General features: G+C 38.8%; 1 long non-coding RNA gene across 2 annotated transcripts in view; it reads left to right on the top strand.

Moving 5' to 3' along the window:
* The first annotated feature begins 883 nt into the window (after positions 1–883).
* The window catches only part of LOC144260466 (uncharacterized), a 237,395-nt gene continuing 211,433 nt past the window's right edge, over positions 884–26,845 (top strand). For both annotated transcript variants that reach the window (XR_013345022.1, XR_013345023.1), the window contains exon 1: positions 884–963. This is a non-coding gene — a long non-coding RNA (uncharacterized LOC144260466). The remainder of the gene's footprint in view (positions 964–26,845) is intronic.

The following is a 26,845-nucleotide window of genomic DNA, read 5'->3' as shown; positions in this document are numbered from 1 at the left end:
TCAGTGGCTTAAAGGCAGTTTTTAAGAATGTAGGGTTTTTTAATATTAAGTGAAATACTTTGCCTGCTTTTTCTTTGCTTGCAAATATTTTCTCTAATTTATTTCTGGGTCCATCCACCGTCAAGTCCTTAAGAGCATCAATGAAGCTTCCACTTGATGACACTGGGAGAGAGGATTACTTTTGTGAGTGGATCTCCCCTTCGCCAAGGAGCAGGGGGATGCTGTTGCCTCATGGTATCATTTCCCTTGGAGAACGCTTTGTAGGAGGAGGAGCCAGAAGAGTGAGAGAGAGAGAGTAGACCACACACTGTGGTACTGTCCTTTGCTAACCCAATGGATATTTAAGTGGGAGTAATGTCAAACCTCCTTTCTGAATCTTCTCTGAAGCTACAGGGGCCCCAGCCAATGAAGCACATGAAGGGAGATCAGCAAAAGAGAGTTGAAGTGGAAGCCATTCATGGAGGCAGCATCAGCCTCTGCAGAGCTAGTGGTCTTGTCTCTTCGGATCCAGAGGGTTGTGAGGCTTTGCACCTTGAAAACTAGGAATCATTCCTGCCTCTCCCTTCAGTCTCACAGTTTTCTTGCTTCTGTTAGATCTCTATGAAAGGTTCCTCTATAAGTGGGCGTGATCCAGGTATCACTCTGGGTATCCTATCTTTTCCTTTGTAAACAATTGGGGACATAAACAAAATGGTCAAGCATTATTGCTATTCGACATATATTTGGTTGGGAAATAAGGACATCTCACTTAATTGTTTTCAGCGTGAAGGCTTGAAGCAGTGTTTCTGGTCACGTAACGTGTGGGGGAGAATTGTCAAGAAACTTCCTGTGGGAGAGGCTATTAATGGCAACTTTTAGTAATTTTGGCACATTGGGGGAATGACCCATTAGTGTGCTGGCAGTGTTTAAGTTAAGTGCATTGCAGCAACACCAGTATTTCTTACAGAGAGACAGGTGGTGCAGGTAGGTGGAATTAATTGAATTATAGTTATTGATAGGGTAGTGCCAGTGATGGCTGGTGTTCATCATACCGAAGTGGTGTTTGTCATAATCCGTTGCTTAGCCCTTGTTAGGAGGGCACTTCTTTGCTGTCATTGTTGAAGTAGGTAGAGGACTGATCTGATTGTTAAACTGAAACCGTTGGCTATCTCTAGTAACCACTAATAAAGAGGGCTTTATGGTCAATTGTTTTGTAATGTTGAAGAGGCAGCTCTCAGATACCGCTCAGTACTTCTTTTGTTCAGCTCTATGTACAAAAATTAAATACAACCCTCCATACATTATCCTGGTTGTTTATAATGCCATCTCAGAATACCATAGTGGCTCTTCCAGAGATTAATGGCATTTGTTCTCTGAGTGCATAGTAACTGTAGTATGTTTCTGACTATTATAACTTCATAATATGGAATATATAGTAAAAAGCCTATGAAATGGTTGCACATGCATTGTACTTGCTTTTCAAACTTTCATTTACATTTTTTTTTCTTCTTCCCCAAATGACTCTTCCCCATTTTTGGTATGGATTTATAATCTGCACAGTATATAAAACAGAAACAGGTTATTTTAAAAGTTGAGTAAACAAACTGCAGGTAATGGGTGCATTCTTTTCTATTTTCTCTGGTAACTTTAAAATAACAAAGATTTGAAAAATAAATCTGCTTTAAAAAGAAATATTTGCCTCTGGATTCTTCCAAGAGCAAATTTTTCTCACTGTAAATCCATCCTCCTGGGTGGTATAATAGAAATCCCTGACAGACCCTTAACTATGACAACACTAGCGGATGCCGCTCAGAAAAGAGTTTAATGAGTTCAGTGTCTTAGAGTTGGAAACTGAACATTCTAAAGCCGATTTAAAGGCATTCACCAGTGAAAAAGGATATGCGTTTATCGATAGCTACTCAGAACTGAAGACTTAGCTGTAATTATTTACAAATCAATTCCTGGACCTTTTCTGTAACACCCTATCAGTCAAAGACTGGCTAAGAGTAGAGCATCGATAAGAATACACTGTGAAACAAAATCAACTATCTTTTGTCATTCTGACAGAAAAAGCCATATATGTGGATTAACCCAGAATGCAATAGGAAAATGTCCACAGGCTGGAAGATAACCTAATTTTGTAAAATCAAAGTTGTCATAGGAATCTTCCATAATTGATGACAAGATTTTGAATTTATCTAGTGTCCCAGTGGTAAGAATCAAATCGGTTAAGCATTATAACTATTTAAAACTTGATGAGATTCTGCAACTCAGAAATCTCCTCTGGTGTCAGTTAATATAGACGGTCACATGTGTCCTACATTTTTAAAGTTGCATGGAAATGAGCCACACGTTATTCACAGTGATTGTTGTGGGCAACTATGTGGCTAACAAGTAATGCTTTGAAAATAGGGATATAAGTGTGTATATAAGATGCTAGAGAAAGTGACATTTGCAGTGAGGAAGGAGAAAAAAATTAAGAAGTTTTAAAATTTAAAATTAACAGTTGCAACAAGTTTTAGTTCTTTGCCTAGCTATATGACGTAAAATATTCAAGGAATTTTCAGTCTATCTAGTGTGTTTTCTCTCCACACTGAAATCAATTACAGCGGTTCTCTGACACCCTGCACCAAGCAGTGCAGTACATATTTTATAGCCTTATGATTAGCATAACTTCATTCCACTGAAATATTCCTCATCAGCATGTGACTGCTTCAGTTCCATGTCTAGAAGACTAACCTAAGATGTAGATTCCACAAGTTTCCATTTGATAGTAATTTTGGAAAATCCTAAAAAAAGATGACTGAAAAATGAAGTATAAGCTACAAAGTTTCCTGTGTTCACAGTAAACACTTTTTTCTTCATTTCTGTGCGTGGAATTACTGTATAAATAACACAGGAGGAACAGAAATTGCCCTGTTCTTTTGTTGTGCTTGTTTTTGAATCTGTGAAAGAAACCGTACTGGAAATTTGTATCTCCTTCTAAAAACAGGATCTTTTATCAAACAGTACTGCCGATAACATGAATACCTAGGAATACTTTCAAATGTAAGAGGCTAAACAACTCTCATTGAAATGAATATTGCCAATTGTTTTGTGTGGGAGAATAAGGGTCAGCATAATGACCTGTCAGTAATACTTGATGCAGTCATGCAGAAGCCCTGATTTTTGTTCCCAGGCTTGGCCTGGTATTTCCTGGGTGGTTTATTCAACCTCTGTATTAGGAAGGCTTTATACTGGGCCTGACACTGCTCAGTGATTTCAAGAATGACCTTACAGACTTCAAGTGAGTCCCACCCAGTCAGAAGTTTGGCTCCTGTGATGAGAATTTAAAGGGGAGCAAATTATTGTGGCTTTTCAAATGGCTGGAGCATTGACATGAATGAAAAAAATAAAGATACAGTGTTAGCTTTGAAATGGCACTTTCATGAATCATAAGAGTATGAGAAGAGGGAAAAATATGCATAGTAAGGGTGTGATGACTATTCTGTGCCTGTATTATAGTCCATAAACTATCTGAAGCATACCTGGGCATATTTACTGTGAGTTCTTAGGTGATTTGCTTGTAGTTTTAGAGATACTTAAGCTAATGAGCTTCTAAATCTAAAAGAATATTCTGGGCAAAAAAAAAAATCTGTTATTTTAACTAAGTTGGGAAGGCTAGGATTTCCTCAGTGACAGTAACTAATGGATCAATGAAATCTGAGAGAGTTTGCCTGAGTAAGAAACTTGGGGTTTGCCCCGGTTTCCTAATTTCCCTTTGGTTGTTCTCAGTATTAAGATTTTTTTATTTGTGTTCTTTGCATCTTTTCCACTCTTCTTCGTCCTGTCCATTTTAATTTTTTGACTTTCACACTCCCTTTTATTTTATTGTCTAGCTCTTTGAGTACAATCATTTTTGTCTGGTGAGGTAAAATGAAAGTGACAGATTGCAAGTCACAAAATTAAAGTCAATATTGAAGCAGGATCTTTATTGCAGTAAATGTTTTCTAGGAAAATACTGCCTCCCTTCTCTGCAAGAAGCAAAAGTCTTCATCTAAACTTAATGTAATTCTCATGTATTGAAATGACACAATGATGTGACAAGGATGTAGATAGGTAGTAACATGAGAGAACTAAAATAAGTGGTGTTTTCAGCCCATTTTGACATGAGCTAATTGTTTTATATCGGGAACTGCGTATTTGACTTTTGTATATGTTTCCTGAAATGTACCATAACCTTGGCATTAGTTCAGGAGCACGAACATGAGATGGGATTGAGATGCTTTTTTTGTTTTTGTTTTTGTTTGTTTTTCCTTTTCCGATTTCGCTTATGTTCATGGACTGATTTATCTTTTTTTGGTATAGGAATTGTATAGTATGTGAGTTAGAAACGGACCAATCTGTTTGGGGGGAAAACTTGAGTTTATTTGAACACAACAGTGTTTGGATCCAAAAAGGTATGCTAAGTGTTCTGATTCCCCAATCTCTTTACGAATTTCTGTCTGCCACCTTCTTGAACTATGTCACCTTGTTATCTCTGAAGGAGGTGCTTCTGAAAGTGACATCACAGCAGTGGGCAAAAGTAATTATCTGGCACAGTTAAGTCCTCATCAGAGTCACTCCACTTTCAGATAAAAGAAAAGAAGTACTTGTGGCACCTTAGAGACTAACACATTTATATGAGCATAAGCTTTCGTAAGCTACAGCTCACTTCATTGGATGCATGCAGTGGAAAATACAGGGGGGAGATTTTATATACACAGAGAACATAAAACAATGGGTGTTACCATACACACTGTAATGAGAGTGATCAGGTAAGGTGAGCTATTTCCAGCAGGAGAGCGGTGTGGGGTGGGGGGGACCTTTTGTAGTGATAATCAAGGTGGGCCATTTCCAGCAGTTGACAAGAACGGGTGAGGAACTGGGGGGTGGGGGAGAATAAACATGGGGAAATAGTTTTACTTTGTGTAATGACCCATCCACTCCCAGTCTTTATTCAAGCCTAAGTTAATTGTATCCAGTTTGCAAATTAATTCCAATTCAGCAGTCTCTCGTTGGAGTCTGGTTTTGAAGTTTTTGTTGTTGAAGAATTGCCACTTTTAGGTCTGTAATCAAGTGACCAAAGAGACTGAAGTGTTCTCCGACTGATTTTTGAATGTTATAGTTCTTGACGTCTGATTGGTGTCCATTTATTCTTTTATGTAGAGACTGTCCAGTTTGGCCAATGTACATGGCAGAGGGGCATTGCTGGCACATGATGGCATATATCACATTGGTAGATGTGCAGGTGAACGAGCCTCTGATAGTGTGGCTGATGTGATTAGGCCTTATGATGTTGTCCCCTGAATAGATATGTGGACAAAGTTGGCAATGGGTTTTGTTGCAAGGATAGGTTCCTGGATTAGTGTTTTTGTTGCATGGTTGCTGGTAAGTATTTGCTTCGGGTTGGGGGGCTGTCTGTAAGCAAGGACTGGCCTGTCTCCCAAGATCTGTGAGAGTGATGGGTCGTCCTTCAGGATAGGTTGTAGATCCTTGATGATGCGTTGGAGAGGTTTTATTTGGGGGCTGAAGGTGATGGCTAGTGGCGTTCTGTTATTTTCTTGTTGGGCCTGTCCTGTAGTAGGTAACTTCTGGGTACTCTTCTGGCTCTGTCAATCTGTTTCTTCACTTCAGCAGGCGGGTATTGTAGTTGTAAGAACACTTAATAGAGATCTTGTAGGTGTTTGTCTCTGTCTGAGGGGTTGGAGCAAATGCAGTTGTATCGTAGAGCTTGGCTGTAGAGAATGGATCGTGTGGTGTGGTCTGGATGAAAGCTGGAGGCATGTTGGTAACACTGTCAGGATGTTGTTTTCTCTATCAGTAGGAAAACATAGACATCCCTTGTCATTTGGTAAACCTTATTAATAGAGGGAGTGTTGTCTTTTGCTTTTTACACAACAATAAACATTATGAAGAATCCAAATGGGCACAGTTGAGTCGTAGTTAACCGTATTTACTAAATCTGTAGAAACATGCAAGGCCTAGCTGCATACCTACAACTTCTCTGACTGGTTTCCAAAACCTAAGACAGAGAGCATCACTAGAGTTGCTCACAAACTATTTAAGGAGATACTACCCTACACTACAGGGGTTGGAAAAGGGAGAGTGGTTTGGTTATGTCCCACCTCTGGTCAAAGTCTCATAACACTGAGTGAGGGAGTCTCTGCTGATTTAGTTCATACAGCTAGCATAAGTGCATGCTCTTTTCTAATTAAAATCCTTTAGTTACAAACAGCCTACTCTCCTCTTTCCTTTCACACTCATGTAAGAGTGATTTAATATCTATAGTGGTTAAGGTCAGGCTTTGGAATAGGTGTATGAAATTCTGTATGTTTCTTGGGGGGGGGGGTTGTTTTTGTTTAAGGGAATTTTTATGGGTGGGTGAATGCAGTTGAGTAAACGTTGGTTGAGAGCACTGGGCACTGCAAAGTTAACTCTTGGTTGCACAAGAGGGTTAAAGCAGAAGCTCAGCTGCAATCCTGAGAAGATACAAAGGACCAGACCAATGGACTTTCAGTAAGAGTTTTCATTACTCAGGATTGCAGGGCTATTCTGTTGGGTGGCTTGAGGTGAGTTTTTGTTTGTTTGTTTATTTTTTAATTTACAATTTTAAAAAACAAAATGTGAAGAGCAATTACAAAAGTAGTTTGGTTACTCCAAAACCCAGCCAGGATTTTTGATAATTTTGCTGTAGCTTCTCTATGACTGCAGAATTTACCCTTCTTCAGGCTTCCAGCCCAGAACATTGCACTGCTAACCAGAGACTGTAACTGTGCGTGTGTGTGCGCGGAGGGGTGCCCATCTCTTTCCAATGCATCTGACGGGGTAGAATAGCCAGCAATAGTTGGACAGAGTTGTTGTTCAAAACCATAATCATTGTGACCTAAAAATTACCATGGTAATATCAAAGCCCCAGTTACAACACTGAATTGTGCTTTGAACAATTGCCTGAAGTTAAGCACTTCATTCCATAGTTATGTGTCAAAATAAAAGTATATGGGTGCCTTGATATGGATTTAAGTGACTAAATTAGGGCAGAGAAATTTTAAAAATTCAGCTTCTCATGTATAAACTAGTAGAAATCCAGAAATTATTATTCATCAGTATGATTTACTACTTATGCAACTGGTCACTCTTCTGTGATAAATATTTAGGTTTCAGGTTTGTTCTCAGATCTGTGATTGCTTAATGCCAGTTACTTACTGAAAACATAAATGTAATATACATTACAGAACTCTTCATGGAAAACTACTTGAGATCCAGCATCTTGCTTTCAGGTCCCAGGGGTAATGTTGAGAGCAAACCAAAAAATAAAATATAAATTACATCTTAAATGAAATATAATTGCAAACAGTTTTAAAGCGATATAAGAGTTTTCCAGTAAAATAAGCCAGGGAGGAAAGATATTTAATATCTTATGATTAAACAAAATGACACACATGATCAAGAACAGCTAGTTTTCTATAAAGTGTCTTTAAAACTGTTGTGTAAATAACATCTTCGTAATTGCTTAAAAGCACAATCAGTTACAGGAAACAGGCTACCTTTTCTTACTGACAAGCCCTGCTAATTTCATGTGAACTCTAATTAGTGTTGCCACAAAGGATGTAAAAATTGTTTTGCCTAATTTCAACTCACTCAGACAATATCCATTCTAAATTTTGACTCTGACTTGAAGGTTTGTCAAACACAAATACAACTTATGAAACACAATGATATAAAAGGACCAAAGTAGTGGACGTGGTTTAAAAAACAATAACAACAACAAAAAGCATGAAAAATGGAGTAGAGAATAAGTAGGGTGAAAAAGAGAAGTAGGAAGGAGAAAAGGGAGAGACCAAATTCTAAATTAAAAATTGCAATTAAAAACAGATATGGTGCATATGGTCACATTCAAACCACTAGTGTCAGCTTGTCTTTTGGGAAGTAGAGGGTAGAAAGAGGAAGAATTCTGTGCTAAGAGGGAGTTAAGTCCTGTCTTTGTGTGCTCGTATTGTTACTTGCAGTGTTCCAATAAATCCTTTGGTTTCTATGAGTGAGTATTTTAGTACTCTTCCTCTACAAACACAGTTTTATAAAAAATGAATCCTATTAGGAAAGAAACAATGCTATACTCAAAATTAGTATTTGAGCTCAAATGTATTTAGCAAGTCTAAAACATAGCTTAGCATAGTCTAAAACTCCCTGAGGTTTGCCCATGTCTTGATGCCACCCATCACAAACTTTGTGGGACAACCCAACTTTCATTGGTTTGTCCTCATCTTGTATTTAGAGAGAGCTCCGGATTTTGTGTTGGGTGTTTGACGCAGGGTCACAAAGTTAGGATGGTATGTGTTCACGGTATGGTGGTGTCTCTATGTGATGATAATGGGCCCGCTCTTCAGATGTGCTGAGCACTGGCAGTTCTCAATGAAGTCAAGTGTTATTTATTACGCAAAATCATTATGCATTTAAGCAATGATAAGCTACAAAGATACAAATATAGCAATCTTCTTTCATAGAGTAGCAAAATGGTTTTGGACTTCAGAATAAATGTTAACACATGGCAGTACACGAATGTTAAAATAAGGTAAAAGTAACTAGACATGGAGCAATACCAGCTACGGAATTTGAACATCCTTACCTTTACTGTTGCTGTTATACTAACATTTTATACTGTATATCGTTTAATGCATTCTGCATTTGATACACAATTTTGAATTAGAACTGTATTTCAGATCATTTTAATTTGATAAAGGCAGATTATTGTGTTGACTTTTAGCATGCTTGGGGCCAATTTTATCTTTTTTTAAAATGTGCAATTTACAGTAGGTTGTCTATACAAAATAAAAAATCACTTGTTTTATGCATTGGGACTTTTCGGATCTGACTTTTTAAACTTGCCTGAACCTGGCTTCTCTTTTCATGCTCACAAATAACTGTGGGAACATTTATTTGTAGGCACAACATCTACCTACCTGATCTGAGACTACAGCAGGTAATTAAATGTCTACATGCTCTCATTTGCACTTGCAACATTGCTTCTGAGGTTATTTGTAGGAGCAAAATATAGATTAAAAGAAAGAAAACTGGGTTTTAAAGGCCACACCAGTAATGTTTTTCTTTATTCTCTACATTAGCACAACTGCAAAAGCCTAAGAATTAATCTCTGCATTAAAAAATTGATTGAGGTTTGGCAGGTCTGTCTTCAGATGGTCACATTTAAAAGATTGTCCAATTTTCCCTGGACAACTACACCTCAGTATTGGTGGTATTTTCTGTTCTTCCCTTTACTTAGCCTAAGGAATATTTAGGGAATAGTGCAAATGCCAAGATAAAGTAACCTAGTTGTCTGAAGCAATTGACAAGGTTGAATCGCAACCGTTGTATATTTTTTGACAAATGTAATTATTTAGATTAAAAAACATGAAGGGGTGAATTTTCAAAGCACTGCCTGAGGGAATTAGGGTGTAAATCTCTTTCACAGTGATAGGAGTGATGTGTTTTTTACTCTGCCCTATGTTGCATATGCACACGTGTATCAGATCTGAAGGCAAATGTTTTCGAAAACCGTCTTAGGGTGGCCAGTGTGCACCTCAGGAGGCATGTGCAGTCTTCAACATATGGCCTATATTTACTCTCTGCCTGTAACTTCAGCATGAACTTCACCTGTTTGCCTACAGGTATTTATTGCTGGTGAACTGAGGTTACTAGAACTATCTGATATTATGACAGGTTTCAGAGTAGCAGCCGTGTTAGTCTGTATTCACAAAAAGAAAAGGAGTACTTGTGGCACCTTAGAGACTAACCAATTTATTTGAGCATAAGCTTTCGTGAGTTACAGCTCACTTCATCGGATGCATTCAGTGGAAAATACAGTGGGGAGATTTATATACACAGAGAACATGAAACAGTGGGTGTTACCATACACACTGTAATGAGAGTGGTCAAGTAAGGTGAGCTATTACCAGCAGGAGAGCCGGGGGTGGGGGGGTGGGGTGGCAGGGGAGGGGAGGGGAGGGGATTATCACTGCAAAAAAGTCATCCCCCTCCCTCCCCCCGCTCTCCTGCTGGTAATAGCTCACCTTAAGTGATCACTCTGGTTACAGTGTGTATGGTAACACCCATTGTTTCATGTTCTCTGTGTATATAAATCTCCCCACTGTATTTTCCACTGAATGCATCCGATGAAGTGAGCTGTAGTTCACCAAAGCTTATGCTCAAATAAATTGGTTAGTCTCTAAGGTGCCACAAGTACTCCTCTTCTTTTTGTCTGATATTATGGTGGTTTGAGTTTATTTTTTATTATAACAATTCATGTCAATGTATATTCAAACTCGCTCTGGCTCTAGGGCTTCTGTCGAGGTGCCAGTGCAGTCTACAGTGTGGAAAGGTTGGGCAGTTCTGGGTTACAAGCTGTGTCGTTAGGCTTGTGCATAACGTTTAGACGATCTACTTACACTATGTGGCAATAGGGCTAGGTGTTATCTGGACCCATTAATGTGGTTTGGTGGGGTTTTGGATGCTGTGAAAGCAATATAAAAATGAATCCTTCAGAGCCCTTATGAACTGTTTTTGCCACAGGATCACTCTTAAATTATCACACTGGGAGCCATATGTAATGTCTTTCAGCCAGCTGTATTAACTATTCCTTTTGATGTAGGAGTCCCGTGCAAGTCTGTCAGCACTTTCAGACATCAGTGAGCTCTCTTGGTATGTCTTCGACTTATTAAGAATGATGATTACTGCTGACTCTTTTCATTCATTCTGTTTAAAACAGAGCGATTATAATGCAGGTGCTCTAGAGGATATCTGTTGCGATAGACAGACATGCAAGGTTAACAGCAGCCAAGGATCCTGACCCCATATTAACTGAAAATAGAACAATGATTATGAAAATTTAGGACAGAAAAAAAAAAGAGCAAAACTGGAACCTCTTTCAGATTCCTAAAAACCTTATAAGTCAAAGACTTCTGCTTAGGAAATCTCTCAATATAGTGAAGAACCCCTGGTGAGCAGTGGTGGCTGATGAGATAAAAATTTCAACTCTATTTGACTACTCTTTGCCTGTGATTGGATTGCCTCAAACATCTCATGTAACATGCAGTTGCATGGCAATGTACCTAGCAGAGTTGGCCACACACCTACACTGCTTTCTAGTGTCTTATGCAATGGACTAATTTAACTTTAGAATATGTAGGGTATATGGCGATGTATGATGTGACAAGTTCAAATAGGCACACAATTTCTGACTGCAGGAATGCTTTGTTCTCTTCCTCATAGATAAAAACATTGCTTCCTCATAGATAAAAACAAGATTTCTTTTGAGCTCTAGGAACACACAGTGAAATCTGGGGAAATTCGGGCAATGTGGGGTGGTTGGGAGGAGGGGTGGTAGGATTGCAAAGGTGGCTTTAGGTCCTCATTATGGAATGACTGTTGGCTGCGCTGATCAGTCTGCTCTAAATTACACTAGTTGCCAATTTTACTGCAGCTAGGGATTGCTGGGGTTCAGGGAAGCCCTGGCCATATGTCCTCTTCCCCGGCTGCCTCCTCATATTCCTTACACGGGATGCAGAGATGGGGAATGGCGCAGGAGTCAATACAGATCTGGCTGTACTGCAATGGAGGAGCCCCTACGCTGGGGTGATCCTTTTTGGGATGGCTGTGGCAGCTTTAGAAATGCATTGTGCTGGTGGCATAGTGCAAATCAGCTCTACCCCAGGTGAAAATGATCCACAACGTGATGAAATTGCTGTTAGAATTGAGCCTCCAACACACGCTAACAAAAAAGCCTTATTGCTTTAGTGAGATGTTATAATAAGGTCTTATCTAATCGATATTTTAAAATGCCAGTCATTATGGTATCTGTCTCTATCTTAAGTGGTAGTTTACATTGCATGGCATCTTAAGTGGAGGAAAGGAACACTGGATGCTCAGCTATATTCCCTCTCTCAACATGTAACAGGATCTAGACCGCATGGTAGCTTTTGCTGAGACCAGAATAGCACCTTTTGCCTATACCATAACTGTAATACCAAAATATTTAATTCATTACTCTGCAAAGGATTTAGGAAGATCTAGAAATATTCCACCTCTTCTGTTTCTAAAGAAGATGAATGGAACATTGCTATGTGATCATTTGATACTTTGGCATGGAAACCAAATAACATATATATTGCAATGTATACTTCTATATGGGTACTGCGACAATAAAATAAAATGTGAATTTTTTTTAAAAAAAGCCTTAAACCCTGCATTCAGAAGCATACTTTTTTTGTACGTATCTGTTGAAATTAGTTTGCAGAGAATCAGAGTTTTAACAGAGATGTTGAAATGTTCTTGAATAGACAAATAAAAGGTTGTCCAGGTACCTGTATATAGATTCTTGTGTAAATCAGAGCTTGTTTTTGGAGATTGCATTCTTCAAAGCTGATGTTCACAATAGCTTGTCATTCCAGTTATACAAGATTTTTTGAAAGCAGGTCAAGATACCAAACTTTCTATTCGCTACAAAATATTCTTTTTCGGGTGGAAGTGTCACTTCTTTGCACCAACACTCTTTGTTCTTGGAGAAAGAATCATTCTCTCTTTTTCCTCTAAAGAGTTAGGTATCAGTCTAGATGCTCTCCAAAATAAAGAAAACGAAGTTTTCTATGCTGTGTTTGAATATCTGTTTTCTTTTTAAAAACTGGGGGTTGAGGGAGAAGAGATGGTGAAGTTGAGGGGGGAATTTTTTATATTATCTAGTGGGCTTTATTACATGTTTAGATAAAATCACTCTTACACACCTGTGCATCCCTCTCCTTTTATTACCAGCCCTCCACAAGATGTAGAGATTAGCACTAGTCATGCGGAAGTGTTTAAAAATTCAAGCAGTGACAATAGGAAGTGTCAGACAGTAATGGAATAAGTACTGCAAAATTACAAAGACAGCAGCTATTCATTAATAAATTAGAACCTAGTGGATTTCTTTTTAACTGAAGGGTTCTAACTTGCAAATGATATTGTTCTGGAAGTAACTTTTATAATTTACCTTTCACCCCCTTTTTTAAAAAAATCCCCTGTTAATCACAGACTGAGTCATGTACTTTTATATGCAGAAATAAATTTTAATACATGGAATTAGACGTGCACTAGCCTCCAAGTGACAGGTGAAATGCAAGGTGCAGCTATGGACATGGTGTTTAAAGATGGAGCCAGGAAGACAGATGAAATCCATACTGCAGTAATGGCATTGTAAAGCTATGACATTTGTCATTCATTTTGTACTGAATTTGATAACATATTTAATCAAGTAGCACTAATTACACTGTAAAAACAGTCCATGCAAAGGAGACTAAATAGTGGAGTAATTTTCATGCTGTTACAGGGACCTATAGGGCACAATTTCCTTTATTACTTTCATTGCTGATCATCATGAGTGTGCAGTGAAGTGGCATAAGGTACTACAATAAAATTAACTTGAGCTTTGCACAGGATTCCCTATCACCTGGTGGATGATTCAGAGAGGCTGGCAGGGAATTAACCCCCCGTTCCTTTTTAATCTTTCTGTTCTGTTCAGAGTACCACCCCAGATCTCTGCAATCATGTTTTCAATTTAAAACGGTTTAGAGCTGCTGAAATGAGGGGCCACCCAGTGCTTTGGATGTGCAGCTGCAGTAGTAGGCCTGTGATTGGTCAGAGCCGAGCATGTTCTTACTTATCTGCACTAAACATGGGTGGCCACAGATCCCTCAGCATAATGCAATCTCTCAATGTCTGGAGGTGGCAACTGTTGTCTCCCACTCCAGTGTCGCTTTTTGAAATAGTTTTGTTCTGCTTCCTGTTTCTGCTGAATCACACACATTTGGTTAGTGGTCTTGAAACAGCGCATGGGATAAGACCTTTAGAGTCTGCAGTTCTGGTACAGAGGGACCAGCTTAATGAGAAACACTCTTACAAAATCTCTGTCACTGTGCAGTCCCATACTCCTTCTCTCTATTTCCTCCCAACTGGGGAGTGCAGGTTACTTTTATTTGTAATATGTTTTTCTGATCTGCTGGCTGAAGGCTTTCGTCCTCTGCTTTTCAGTATAAAAATGCAATTTGCGATTAAATTTTTATGAACTGAGTTTGTTAACTTGTCTTTTTCATTTTGTGTAAATTGTAATTAAAATGTATGAAGAACTCATAGCGTGTGCTTCTGGGCTTATTGTTGGGCGTCTGTTTTAGCCGTGTGCATTGAGAGCACAGTAGTGCTTGATGGATTTTAAAGGGAGAATCCAGCTCTTTCACAGGGGACAAATAGAGTTTTTGAATTGAGAACCTGGGAATGCCTTCTCCTTTCTGCAAGAGTGATGCAGCCAGTGAGAGTACCAGTATAGAACTCCAGGCTGGAAATGTGAAAAATGAGCATCGCTCCCAATCTCTCAACAATGTCCGCAAATTCCAAGTTTCAGAAGAACAGTTTTACTTCGTGATCTGGGTTTTCTTTTTCTCCTTTTCTTTTTTGCCTGGGGTGTAGGGAGAAGACTGTGAGGGGGGATGTTACTGGAAGCATTCGTAGACCAAATATTAAAAAAAAGTATTTTGTTATTGTTTAATAAAGACAAAAGTAATCTTGGTCACAGACATGACAAGCTGTAGTAGTTGCAGAGAACTGGGAAAATCTTGGAAGAGTCCAGGTTACTGGTAGCTTGTTACTCATAGCTTGTGTGCCAAAATTGTGCTCTTTAATTTTGAAATTTACCTCTATATTTTGAACATTCCTTCCTGTGTATCTGAAGTCCATGTGGACATTGTAATGTGTATAGATGCTTTTAGACACATCTGTGCTAAAAGCCATAGTCTGTTCTTGTGTGACTAGGTGACTCTGGCTGTCTCCAGTAGGAGCCCTGTGTACATGTGAGGGTAGCACTAAAAAGGTATCTCCCCATTGTGTAGCTCATGTCTCAGTATGTAACACACATTTCAGGAGATGCCTACTTCAGCCCCTCTTCCCAACCCTCCCTTTCTTTTTAATTTCTTTCATGCAGGAAAGGTATAGATAATCATGACTGAGTGGAACTGAAATATTTTGCAACGTGAATTGTCTTTTGGGGAAAATCTCCTCCTCTCTTTTTTAATGGCAACAGGGGCAGTTTCCAAAATTGCAGTCGAATGGTTCTGTGAGTTTCTTTTGCCTACTGAACCAATTAACTCAAGTGCAGTCTTCACCCTCATTAATCTCTTGGAGTCTACTTTTCACAACCCAGGATGAGTAAGCATTTCTTAGACTGCCCATTTCCCCCCCTTTTCCTCTAAGTGTTAAAAACAGTGCTGTTTTGTTGTGTGCTTGTGAACTGGTTGAAAGTGATAACAGCCAGTAAAGCTTTATGTGCAAAGAGCATATTGAAATGTCATTTGGCAAAACATATGCTCAATGGACTCAACCACAACCAGTCAATAATGGAACAATGTTAACCTATTCACTTATTTTCTTCTCTTTCTATTTTTACTTGGGTTTCTATCCCCTGCTATTTTGGGGATGTTCTTTACTTTCCTATCTTTCCTACCTCCTGTTGCTGCTGCTGCTGTTTATGGCACTTCCCCATACAGAAGGCTGAAACTGACAACATTGCGAGGCAGAACTGTAACTAGGCATTTTAGCATCTGGAGTGAACACGCATATTTGTGCCCCCTACCACTTTTTCCATAATTTTTCTGCTCCATTTTTCTCCCCCGCACACACACACTTTGTGTCATTCCCCTCACCCTGGTTACAGCCCGTTGTGAGAGGTGGAGCTGGAAAGAGAGGAGAGATCAATTGTTTGTCTCTTCCTTCCCATGTAGAATTCCTCAAGCCACAGCACTGTTATCCCTTTTGCACCTGCACATAACTCATCTCTAGCAGCAGCAAAAGTGTCTGATTATCTGTTTCACCCTTCTGATGATCAGGAAGTGCTGGGCACAGCAGCCATAGAGGCTCTGGCTCCCATCTCCCCCATGGTGTTATTTACTCAGAGTGGAATTTAAAAGTTGCAGAGAAGCTGAATAAGGTGGAGAGTGGAGACAGAAAATTATGGGAGCCATACAGAATGTAAACCTCTGGTATTACATTAATGGTCTTTCTGCTGACTGAATCTCTTGAGTAAAGAATTTTTGTGTCACATGTAGGACTAGAATATACCCTGTGCTGCATTGTACCATGAGGGACTGCAAAATTTTTTTAAAAAGCAATCACTTTTCCCGGGGCAGGTAAAATATTACCTTTTCTAAGATGCCAATTTTTCTGACACCACACAAAGTTTTTGGTGTTAACTGTGGACTATCCAAACAGTTTAGTAACATTGTGTTTCCACAGTCACATTGCTTTTGGCACGTGCCCTATTTAATCAGTATAATTTATCCAAATAAATCCCTCCTCCCAGACAGTGGCTTGCTCAGATGATTTCTCATTTAAAAACACAGTAACATTATGTCTTCTGATGCTCTTATCCTTTCTTCCACAGCCCTGGAGTAAGCCAAGTTTAGTATAGCGGCTATGTGGCTTTCAATTTGTTAGCTGTGGACAAGTAGCATGATCTCTGAGCTGAGCCAATTCCAATAACATAGGATGAATTGGATTGGATTCCATAGTAACAGAATGCCCCTTTCTCTTACACATGAGAAGTCACTTTCTAAAGCCATGCATGCTTAACTTGGAGTGATTTTTTTTTTTAATGCTGCTTTTGCTTTCCTGTGAATATTGTATAGGATTAGCAAAATATATGGAAAGTGTGTGTGGTTTATTCCCCCTCCCAGACCACCACCCCCACCCCCAGTGGGAATGTTTATCAGGGGTTTTGGTGTGTTCTTTTATACATTATGTGGAAGGGTGAGAAAACGCTTTTGGGAAACTGCGCACACACCTTTTGAAAGTTGATACAGCATCAGATTTCATATTTTCTTTAGTTGCTAGGGTTTATATAGTATATTCAGACTTCTCTTTTCTTTCATTTATAATCAAGTCATGTCTTTTCTCTCTTTTCATTAGTGGTAGCTTGCCAAGCTGAATTAGTTGTAAATTATCAGCATGCACGGATTACTAGCGATAAGAAAACAGTCCATCACACATCTTTTATGCAGCAAATAATTTTTAGTCCTGATTTTTTTCATCTTGATATTACGCATGCTGACTTGTAAAGGCATTTCCTGAATTGTTCACATTACATTTCATTTAAGGATATTTGTGAAGTTGGGAGAGAGCGCATCTTTCCACATTGCTAAAATAGATCATGTGGCGTCATTTGAGATACTTCGTTGCAATCATGTTAGTTATGGCTCATCAGATTATGTTACTATTTGATGCAAGAAGTTTACGGGGAGAAGATACTGCTTTATACTCTGCTAAATGTTTTATTGGCTGCACAGTTGAGCAGGTTGCTCTGTTCAGGTACTTATCAGTAATACGTATTGTTATAGGCTCCTCTACACTTGTGAGTAGCTCAGGGCAAAGTTAGTCAGGTTTTTTCATGAGTTGTAAAAAATTTTCACCAATTTATTTCACATGACTTTGCACAGCTTGAGATATCTATTTCAGGAAAAAATGTTGGGAGACTGGTAACTTTTTGTACTGAGGCACACACAAACTTGAAAAAACAAATTTTTTGCTCAAAAATGTGCATGGAAATCTCAAAAAGCTATACTTTCACCCACCTCCACAGCTTAGGAGAAATCATGCATCTCTTGCCTAGCAGCATTTACTTTTCTTCTTCTCATCAGCACTGCTCATGTCTACTAGAAATGTGCAGAGCAAGGAACAGAACTGTCCATCTGAGGCAGTGGATCATCATTGCTCCTGAATCATGGAGGTTGGTGACGAGATAAGAGGCTGAGGACAGGAAAATGATTGAACAGAAGGATGTCCTGAAATTCTGTTTAAAAAGAATTTAGATGTGGGACAGTTCACACCTGGTGAAAGTTTTAATATCTAAGGATATTAAACTACCTGTTGAACAGTTCATGTAATGAAAGAAAACCCTCTTCTCTGAAAAATGGGAAAAGACAAAAAATAAACACTAAATCAACTGACTTTTCAAAATTTAATTTTTATTTAATAGCCTTCAGGGTACCTGGTGCTTAGCTTTTAAAGTTTGGAATTTTTAAAAATTGGTCTATAAAAATATGCGCTGTTTCTGTAGTGTGCCTAGTTGAGTGCCTTTTTTTATTGGGCTTTAGAAACCGGTCAGGAATTACAGCTCACTGCTTTATAGTCCACAGTAAAACTCAAGAAATGCCCTCAACAGAAGAAGTTAAAGGGGTCATTAGGTGTACTGCTTGACTATATATAATGGATCACTTTCTCTCCCTGCTATATATAAGCATTCTTCTTGATAGCTATTTCCATCACAGACTCCCTTAGAAAAATGCCTTTCATTTATCAAAAAAAAGGACAGGTTATTTAGAAAAGAAAAGAAAAATAAGGAGGAGAATAATGTGGAAAAGAGCCCTTCAGTTATATCTGTAGAGATCTGTGGTGATAGGAACTATTTAGGTGTCCTCTTAAGCATAGCTCTGTTGTTTCTTGTAACACTGCTAAAAAACTATGTAACTCCTCTGCTTGCTGTGTAGTCACATTACCATGGAAACCTGCATGCAACAAACCTGATTCACATATCATGAGTGGCTAAGTACAGACAGAGGTCACACGCTGGCATTTGCCCCATGTTCTCCTTTTGTATTTTGCAAGCATTCCCAAACTGGCGTTAGGGAGAAGTGGATGGTGGGTTAGAGGAGAGGGAAGAACTCAGAGGGGCACAAGATTTGCATGGCAGAGTTGTGGTGAATGGCCTGTAAGCCGTGAATGGAAAATGGTGTGGTTCAAACATTTCATCAAAGGAAATCTTGTTGCTGCTGTTCTGTAATGTCTATGAAAACCACTTGCTGGGTCCCAGAATGATAGAGGACATGAGTATAACAGGTACAGAAGATTGTAGGTCTTTGGCTGTTTTTTTATTTCTTTGCACCATATTTCAGTAAGCCCATTCAAAGGAATTTTGTGTGAACAAAGCCAGAACTAAGAGGGTGTTTTAAAAAAAAAACAAAAACAAAAACCTGTACACATTAGATGTACACAGAGTGGAGGTCTGTAATTCAGGAATAAACCTGTACGTTGCTTTCTTTCTCTATTTTAATCGGGGAATTTTTAAATTGACATTTACCTTTGCTCTGCTACTTTGTCCTATTCTTATTCTCCCCTTCTTCACCATCCTCTCTTCTAGGTGGAGTCCCTTTGGGTGTATGTTTATAGAGGAGAATAGGAGAGCAAAGGGAGACCAGGGTCAGAGAGAATTTTTTTTTTTCAAAACACACATTTTTCCTTCCTTTGGCAGAAGCAACTTCTTCCAGCTTGCGTCAAGTCCCTTATTTACTAGTTCTGCAGGTGGCTCTTAGGTGACTTCATAACACTGTGGCCTTTAGCCATCCTAAAACATTAATTTTCAGTCATGCTGTTTAGACTGGACACCTTCATGGTGCGCACACAAGCCATTCATTCCTTGTGAACGGTTTACAGTGAGAGAACTCAACCTCTCCTCCAGTATGCACACCCATGCACACTAAAAAGGCATTCATTGCTTGGCATGCGCTGTGGACTGAGCACAGTGGGGAGTGCCATGCAGCCTTTGTGTACTGCCTTCCAAACACAGAAGAAAGAAATAACATTTAGAGCGTCTGTAAAGAAGTCTGGTTTCTTTGTTGTGAATGTTGCTAATTTTGTATTATTGGCTATGCATGTGGCTGAAGGGCTCGTAATTGAAGTAAGAGAGAAAGCATGAGTAATATTTCAAATTCATGCATTTAAAAATATTTCTTCCTCCTCTTCTTTCTCTAACTGTCTATCTCCTTCAGATTGCTGAGTTTGGTTAATAAGGGGAAACAGTGTGTGTGGCCTGAAAACCAAAGCAGCTCGGCAATAGTATGCACATACTGGTAAATAGTTTGTTAGACGCCTGCCCCTCCTTTCTCCCTCCCTCCTTCCTTCCACCTATGGGGGCTGTGGGCAATGTGCCGTAATGTCAAATAGTTTTAAGTTTTGGGCAACTTTTTACTATGACTGCCCCTGAAGCATGACAGTATTTATAAAATGCTCTATATGTGCTAGGTATATAATCTCAGTGCAAAATACATTTAAGATTAATTTAGCTTTCTATAAATACTCTGAAATACTAGACCTTCATTTAGGAAACATGCAACAATCAAATTACACCCAGCCCCTGAGAGGTTATTTTAGCCAAACATTTGTTATTTTAAAATCTGCTGTGGGGGAATTTAATGTGCACGAAAGGTGCCAGAGACTGAAACTCTCAATTCACAGAAGAGCTGGACTGTTGTTGCCCCGTGCTTTACTTTTCCTTACACCACCCACCTTGTGCCTTGTAGGGGCCACTTCACGGACAGATGCAGGCAGGATGTGGGAAAATTTATGCTTGTGGTGCTGCTGCTTGTCATATTATTTCTCTTCTGTGAAGCATGTTGGCAAATTTTAGCCTTCAGAAAATGGCCATTTTGAAGTAACTCTTAAGGCATTCATGGTTATACACAGAACCAGGAATCTATATGCATCTCAGTGACCCTCAGTGAGACTACTCACATGAGAATGGTAAGGGTTTACAGGATGAGGCCCTAACATGCCTCAACCAATGCCATTTTTTATCCTGTTTTATTCCTTGTATTTGCATTGCCTGCCCTCTTATGAGTTAGTAAATGCAACTAGCTCACATGAGTTGAGAGTTCTACAGGACCTTTTATTCATATACATGTGCCAGTGCTGACCACAATTACACTATAGCCGTGTGATCTCATTCAGCAGGGTGAGATCATTATCATGAAGTCACTGAGCTACACTTTCGTGTGGGCCCCACTACAGCATATTCAAAACATACGTACACTGATATAAGCCATTGCCACCTCCATGTGTAATTGTTGTGTCTTGATATGGTGACACATTAGAAATGAGTCTGTCGTTTTGTTTTTGATTATTCCCTCTTAAATTAATGGAAAAGATTTTCTGCACTGTCCCTTCAGGGGGAATGTCTTAATTTGTTGCTGGATATTTTTCTTTCTGTGATATCAATTTACTTTGTGTACAGGTTCTGGAAAGAAGCCATAGGCTTATAAAGATTAAATAGTCACTATCTGGATGTTTTCAGCCCAACATTTTACTCTTTTTAATTCCATCTTTTAAAATAAAACCCCGTTTTATTTCCTAGTCTTTTGTTGTATCTTTAAAGTGTTACTGCAAGAGAGCTGTCATAAGGGTCTGTACAGCCCTTGAAAATGTAAAGGAGAATCTCTGCTTTCATTTACAATAATAATAATAAAAAAAACTAGCCCTATTCCTCGGAAAGGCACAGTAGCTGTGAAAATGTCAACAAATAGAGACCAGCAGAAGTAGAAACAAGCAGCAGCGTTCTTCGGCAGTAGGAGACTAGGTACGCATAAAGAGATCTCCCCATACACATTATGTAAAATGAGTGGGTTAAATTTAGGGTGTATCTCAAACAATCTTCTCACTAGTCCTCCCCCAAATCCTTGGTCATCCCTCTGCATCAAAATGGTATGATCATGCTGGACAGGAATAAATTAGGACAATACAAATAATATTATGGTATTGCCAACCTCAAATGGTCAAACAATCACGAGACTGGCTTAAAAATCATGAAATTCTTACATAAGCATTTGTCTCCAGGAGCTGAGGCTTCAAGTTAATCAAAAATAATGAGATTTGCATTAAAATTTAGAGTTGTCAACACTATAATAAAAGAATGAGTGGGGGAGGAAAGAAAATTGTTTTGCAAGCCCATTCTAAAATGCTATGGCCAGTTCTGCTTTCTAGTATCATTAGAACCATATGTTTGTGACTTATGGGGACATATTCCCATGCACTTAGATGGACATGTGTTCAGAGTCAGAACTTAAGCCCCTGGATTCCTCATGAAAGAAACTAGTCTGTAAAAATGAATAAAGCAGACAGTGTCTGTGTGGCCAGTTCCTTGCAATCAAGGGAGAAAAAAGTCTTCCACTATTAACACACCTTTCTCATGATGGGAAGCGGGGGAGGGAAGAGACCCCTTTAAAAGGTGGAGAGGAAGAGAAGAGCCAGCCACTTCCAAATGTGGTAGAAAAATTGTGGTTGATGAGAATGAGATGTAGCATGCACAGTTTTTAGAAAGTTGCAGGGAGTGTTGAAAATTGTAATGTAGAGCTAGTTTCAACATAAACTCCGGAGCAACCAGTATCACTTCATAATGAACTACTTTCACATTGCCTGATCTGTTTTCACTTTTTCCAAGCCCTAAATATTTTGTACCTTTGCAGTTCTTTTTTAAAAGCAATAATTTACTTAGTACTAGTTGAAAATGTGTGTGAAAACATAGACCTTCCCTCAATAACTTTAAAAAAAAGGAAGAAGAAAAATCTTCTGTGGTTAAATAATTGCAGTCATTGTGTAGGAGTATTGTGAAGACTATATTTTTTTTTTTTGGTGGGAGGTGTAGGTTTAAAGGACAGAGGTTATGCTGATTAGCTATGCAGGATGCAGCTTTTTGCTTTGAAGCAACAATTTGTTCACAGAAACGCAAGTAAATGGGAAGGGAATAGCTGAGATTTATGGGAGAAGAGTCATTATTAATGTTCCAATTGGGATATTGGTTGTGGAGTGAGAAAACAACAAGCATTCAGACTTGGTTTAAGTTCAGGCTCCAAAAATTAGTTTGACTCAGAAAGTAGAAATCTAAATGTGGTAACAAAAATGCAGGACCTCTTTACATTCTTAAATATAATTTATGGGACAATGCACAATGGTCAAAGAATCCAGAAAGCCACATGATTTCTCTAAAACGTAATATGGTGCTAAACACAGTAGCAGAACAGGGAATGTGATTTAAAAATTGGACTAAAGTGATGCTAACAACGGGTTTCAGTCCCAAATTTTAGCTGCCTCCAAATAGTTATAATGTGATGATGAATGTCCCCAGGATGCTAAATGTCCACTACTTACTTAAAAACTAACCCTTTCTCCAAAAAGACAAAATACAAACTCTGTCATCTTAGCGTTTTGATGTCTCATGTCAACTATGATTTCCTATATGTCATTGCTTTTCACTTTGTGGGTACTTTATTTTAAATTGGAGATTCTGTGAAATAACCCAAGAGAGTATATTCTTGCAGTATTTTCAACCTATATGCTACATTCCTTCATTTTATCTAAATGGCTATAATCCAGCATTGTATGACAAGAGAAGAATTTCACCCAATCACAGCCTAGAAGAATCTATCACTCTCTTCAGAAAGTGCACTGTGAAGTACTTATTGGACTTACCAGACCAATTTTTTTCCTCAGTAGGCATCTTATTGCCAACAGCGTTACGTTTACATGCATGAAATTGGGTAATTGAATATTTACTACTAAGTTCATATCCAGTGTACATGGCTGCAACTTCTTTGAAGTAAGATGATTTGCACACACTTGCATCATGTCTGAAACTGATCTGTTAACTTTTCAAAGGACATATGTTGCAGGAAATATTTAGGCTCCTATTCTGGGAAATTTAGTCTCCAATCACATCACAAGTTTTTCCACTCAGGACACTCTTTTGCTCAATTATTTACTCACTTGACATCAAACAAATCTGCACTTTTAAAACCTAGCCTTGCTCGGTTACTTACTTATCCAAGCCACAAATTGTCCATATCCGCATTAGCAGAAAGTCATAAGGAAATGATGGTTCCAAATGGAATCCATGCAACTCCAAAAGGTGAAACAACAAGAAGGAAACAATGAGGATGTCTATATTTTTCTAATCCTGTTGTGTTATGAGAATGTTAGAATAAAGAGGACGTTAGAATATCATCCCTGGAAACTGCTTTTACAATTATCAAAGGCCTCAGCTTTGCTTCCGTGTTTAACGAGCTGTAAGACATTTATTGCCTCATATATTCTTCCGCCATAAACCTTCTCTCTTAAGTAAATCATTTTAGTATAAGGTTATAGATGACTCTAAAATGAAGGTTTTTTAAAATTTGTTTTGCTTAATAGCCAGATATATATAAACTAATACATTAAGAGAAGGCAGCAACCTGAATTGCAGGATTTGTTTTTTCCCAATGAATAAGAGAAGGGTACTGTGAATAGTACATTGTACTGTACCAAAAAAGCAGCTGACTGCTGTACCTTATCAGAGCTGGTCACCAGCAGGCATGGCCTATTATGAACTCAGATTTTTGCAGTCAACAAACAATTTTGGCTGACTCCTAGATATTTGTTCTTTCAGAGGCCCCTTTACCTACCTCTTTAAAACTCTGATTCAGCAAAATAACTTAAGCATGTGTTTAAAGTTAAGCACTTGCTTAAATTCTTTGCACAGTAGAGAAGGGATTACTACTAGTGTGCTTGAAGATAAGCATGAATGTAAGTGCTTTGCTGAATAAGGACATTGAAGTATTAAAGTTCTTTAGAAGCTTTCAGAGAAGTTGCTTTTCCTGAAATACAGACCCATGCCACTTTCCAAGCTGAGTGTAACCTGGAATTCCATTAAACTTGTAGAGTTTCCCAGGAGAAACAGGAACTTTTTGTGTTGACTATTTATTGTATGTTATCCTTTTTGCTTGAGTCTCAAATACAACTGCTGTTCAATCAATGCAGGAAGAGTTGAACCAATCCCTCTTGTGTAAAAACATAACTTACCAAACAAAGTAATGTCCCATATAATTGTGGGGCATTCTGTAAAGTCTTCTAAACTCAAGGTCTCAAGCATCATCAGCACTGGGTTCCTCAAAGAAACCCTAGTGGCTCGTTCAGATTTGGGTTTGTATTGTTGACATCAGTGTATTTGAAATGAAATGAAATATTTGTTAATAAAGTAAAAAGAAAAGGAGTACTTGTGGCACCTTAGAGACTAACCAATTTATTTGAGCATAATAATACAGTATGCATCCGATGAAGTGAGCTGTAGCTCACGAAAGCTTATGCTCAAATAAATTGGTTAGTCTCTAAGGTGCCACAAGTACTCCTTTTCTTTTTACTTTATTAACAAATATTTCATTTCATTTCATTTCTTTTTGCGAATACAGACTAACACGGCTGTTACTCTGAAACCCAAGCTCCAGCCTGATCCTGAATGTCTACACTGCAGTTAAACAGCCCCGCCGCCCAAGCCCTGTGAGCCTGAGTCAGCTGGTGCAGGCCAGCCACAGGTTTTTAATTACAGTGTAGATATACCTTAATACAGTGGTTCTCAAAACCGGTCCGCCGCTTGTTCAGAGAAAGCCCCTGGAGGGCTGGAATGGTTTGTTTACCTGCCACGTTCGCAGGTTTGGCCGATTGTGGCTCCCACTGGCCGCGGTTCGCCGCTCCAGGCCAACGGGGGCTGCGGGAAGCGGCACGGGCCAAGGGATGTGCTGGCCACACTTCCCGCAGCCCCCATTGGCTTGGAGCGGCGAACCACGGCCAGTGGGAGCCACGATCGGCAAAACCTGTGGACACGGCAGGTAAACAAACCGGTCCGGCCCACCAGGGGCTTTCCTTGAACAAGCGGCGGACCGGCTTTGAGAGCCACTGCCTTAATAGACATAACTGTACAAGGCTGTGTTTTATTGATTGCTTTTTGTGACAATATAAACAAAGAGTTGGTATTTTAAAGAATCAAAGGCTGAATTTTAATTTTAACATTTTTATTCGAGAACATATGTAATTTCTGTGCCCTTATTTCCTAATGTATAATATCAATTAACACATACAAATGTCTCTATCTATTCTACCGATAAAACTCATGTGATTAACTCAAAAAAATGAATCGTGGTTAAAAAAGTTAATTGTGATTAATCAAAGTTTTAATCACACTGTTAAACAATAGAATGTCAATTGAAATTTACTGAATATTTTTGGATGTTTTCTACATTTTCAAATATATTGATTTCAATGACAACACAGAATACAAAGTGTACAAATATTTGCACAGCAAAAATGATAGACAAAAGAAATGGTATTTTACAGTTCACCTCATACAAGTACTGTAGTGCAATCTCTTTATAGTGAAAGTGTAACTTACAAATGTAGATTTTTTTTGGTTACATAACTGCACTCAAAAACAAAACAATGTAAAACTTTAGCTCCTACAAGTCCACTCAATCCTACTTCTTGTTCAGCCAATCACTAAGATAAGCAAGTTTGTTTACATTCATGGGAGATATGCTGCCCGCTTCTTACTTACAATGTCACCTGAAAGTGAGAACAGGCATTCACATGGCACTTTCATAGCCAGCATTGCAAGGTATTTACGTGCCAGATATGCTAAACATTCATATGCCCCTTCATGATTTGGCCACCATTCCAGAGGACATGCTTCAGTGCTGATGACACTCATTAAAAAAAAATGTGTTAAATAATTTGTGACCGAACTTCTTGGGGGAGAATTGTATGTCTCCTTCTCTGTTTTACTCACATTCTGCTATATATTTCATGTTATAGCAGTCTCGGACGATGACTTATTCATTTTCAGAATACTCTCACTGTAGATTTGACAAAACGCAAAGAAGATACCAATGTGAGATTTCTAAAGATAGCTACAGCACTCCACCCAAGGTGTAAGAATCTGAAGTGCCTTCCAAAATCTGAGAGGGACGAGGTGGGAATTGCTTTCAGAAGTCTTAAAAGAGCAACACGCAGATGCGGAAACTACAGAACCCAAACCACCAAAAAAGAAAATCAACCTTCTGTTGGTGGCATCTGACTCAGATTATGAAAATGAACATGCATTGGTCCATTCTGCTTTGGATCATTATCAAGCAGAACCCGTTATCAGCATGGACGCATGTCCTCTGGAATGGTGGTTGAAGCATGAAGGGACATATGAATCTTCAGCGCA

Source organism: Eretmochelys imbricata, chromosome 2, assembly GCF_965152235.1.
Source record: "Eretmochelys imbricata isolate rEreImb1 chromosome 2, rEreImb1.hap1, whole genome shotgun sequence".
NCBI lineage: Eukaryota > Metazoa > Chordata > Testudines > Cheloniidae > Eretmochelys > Eretmochelys imbricata.
Note: the sequence above shows the minus strand (reverse complement) of the source record. Positions and strands in the feature narration are given on the sequence as shown.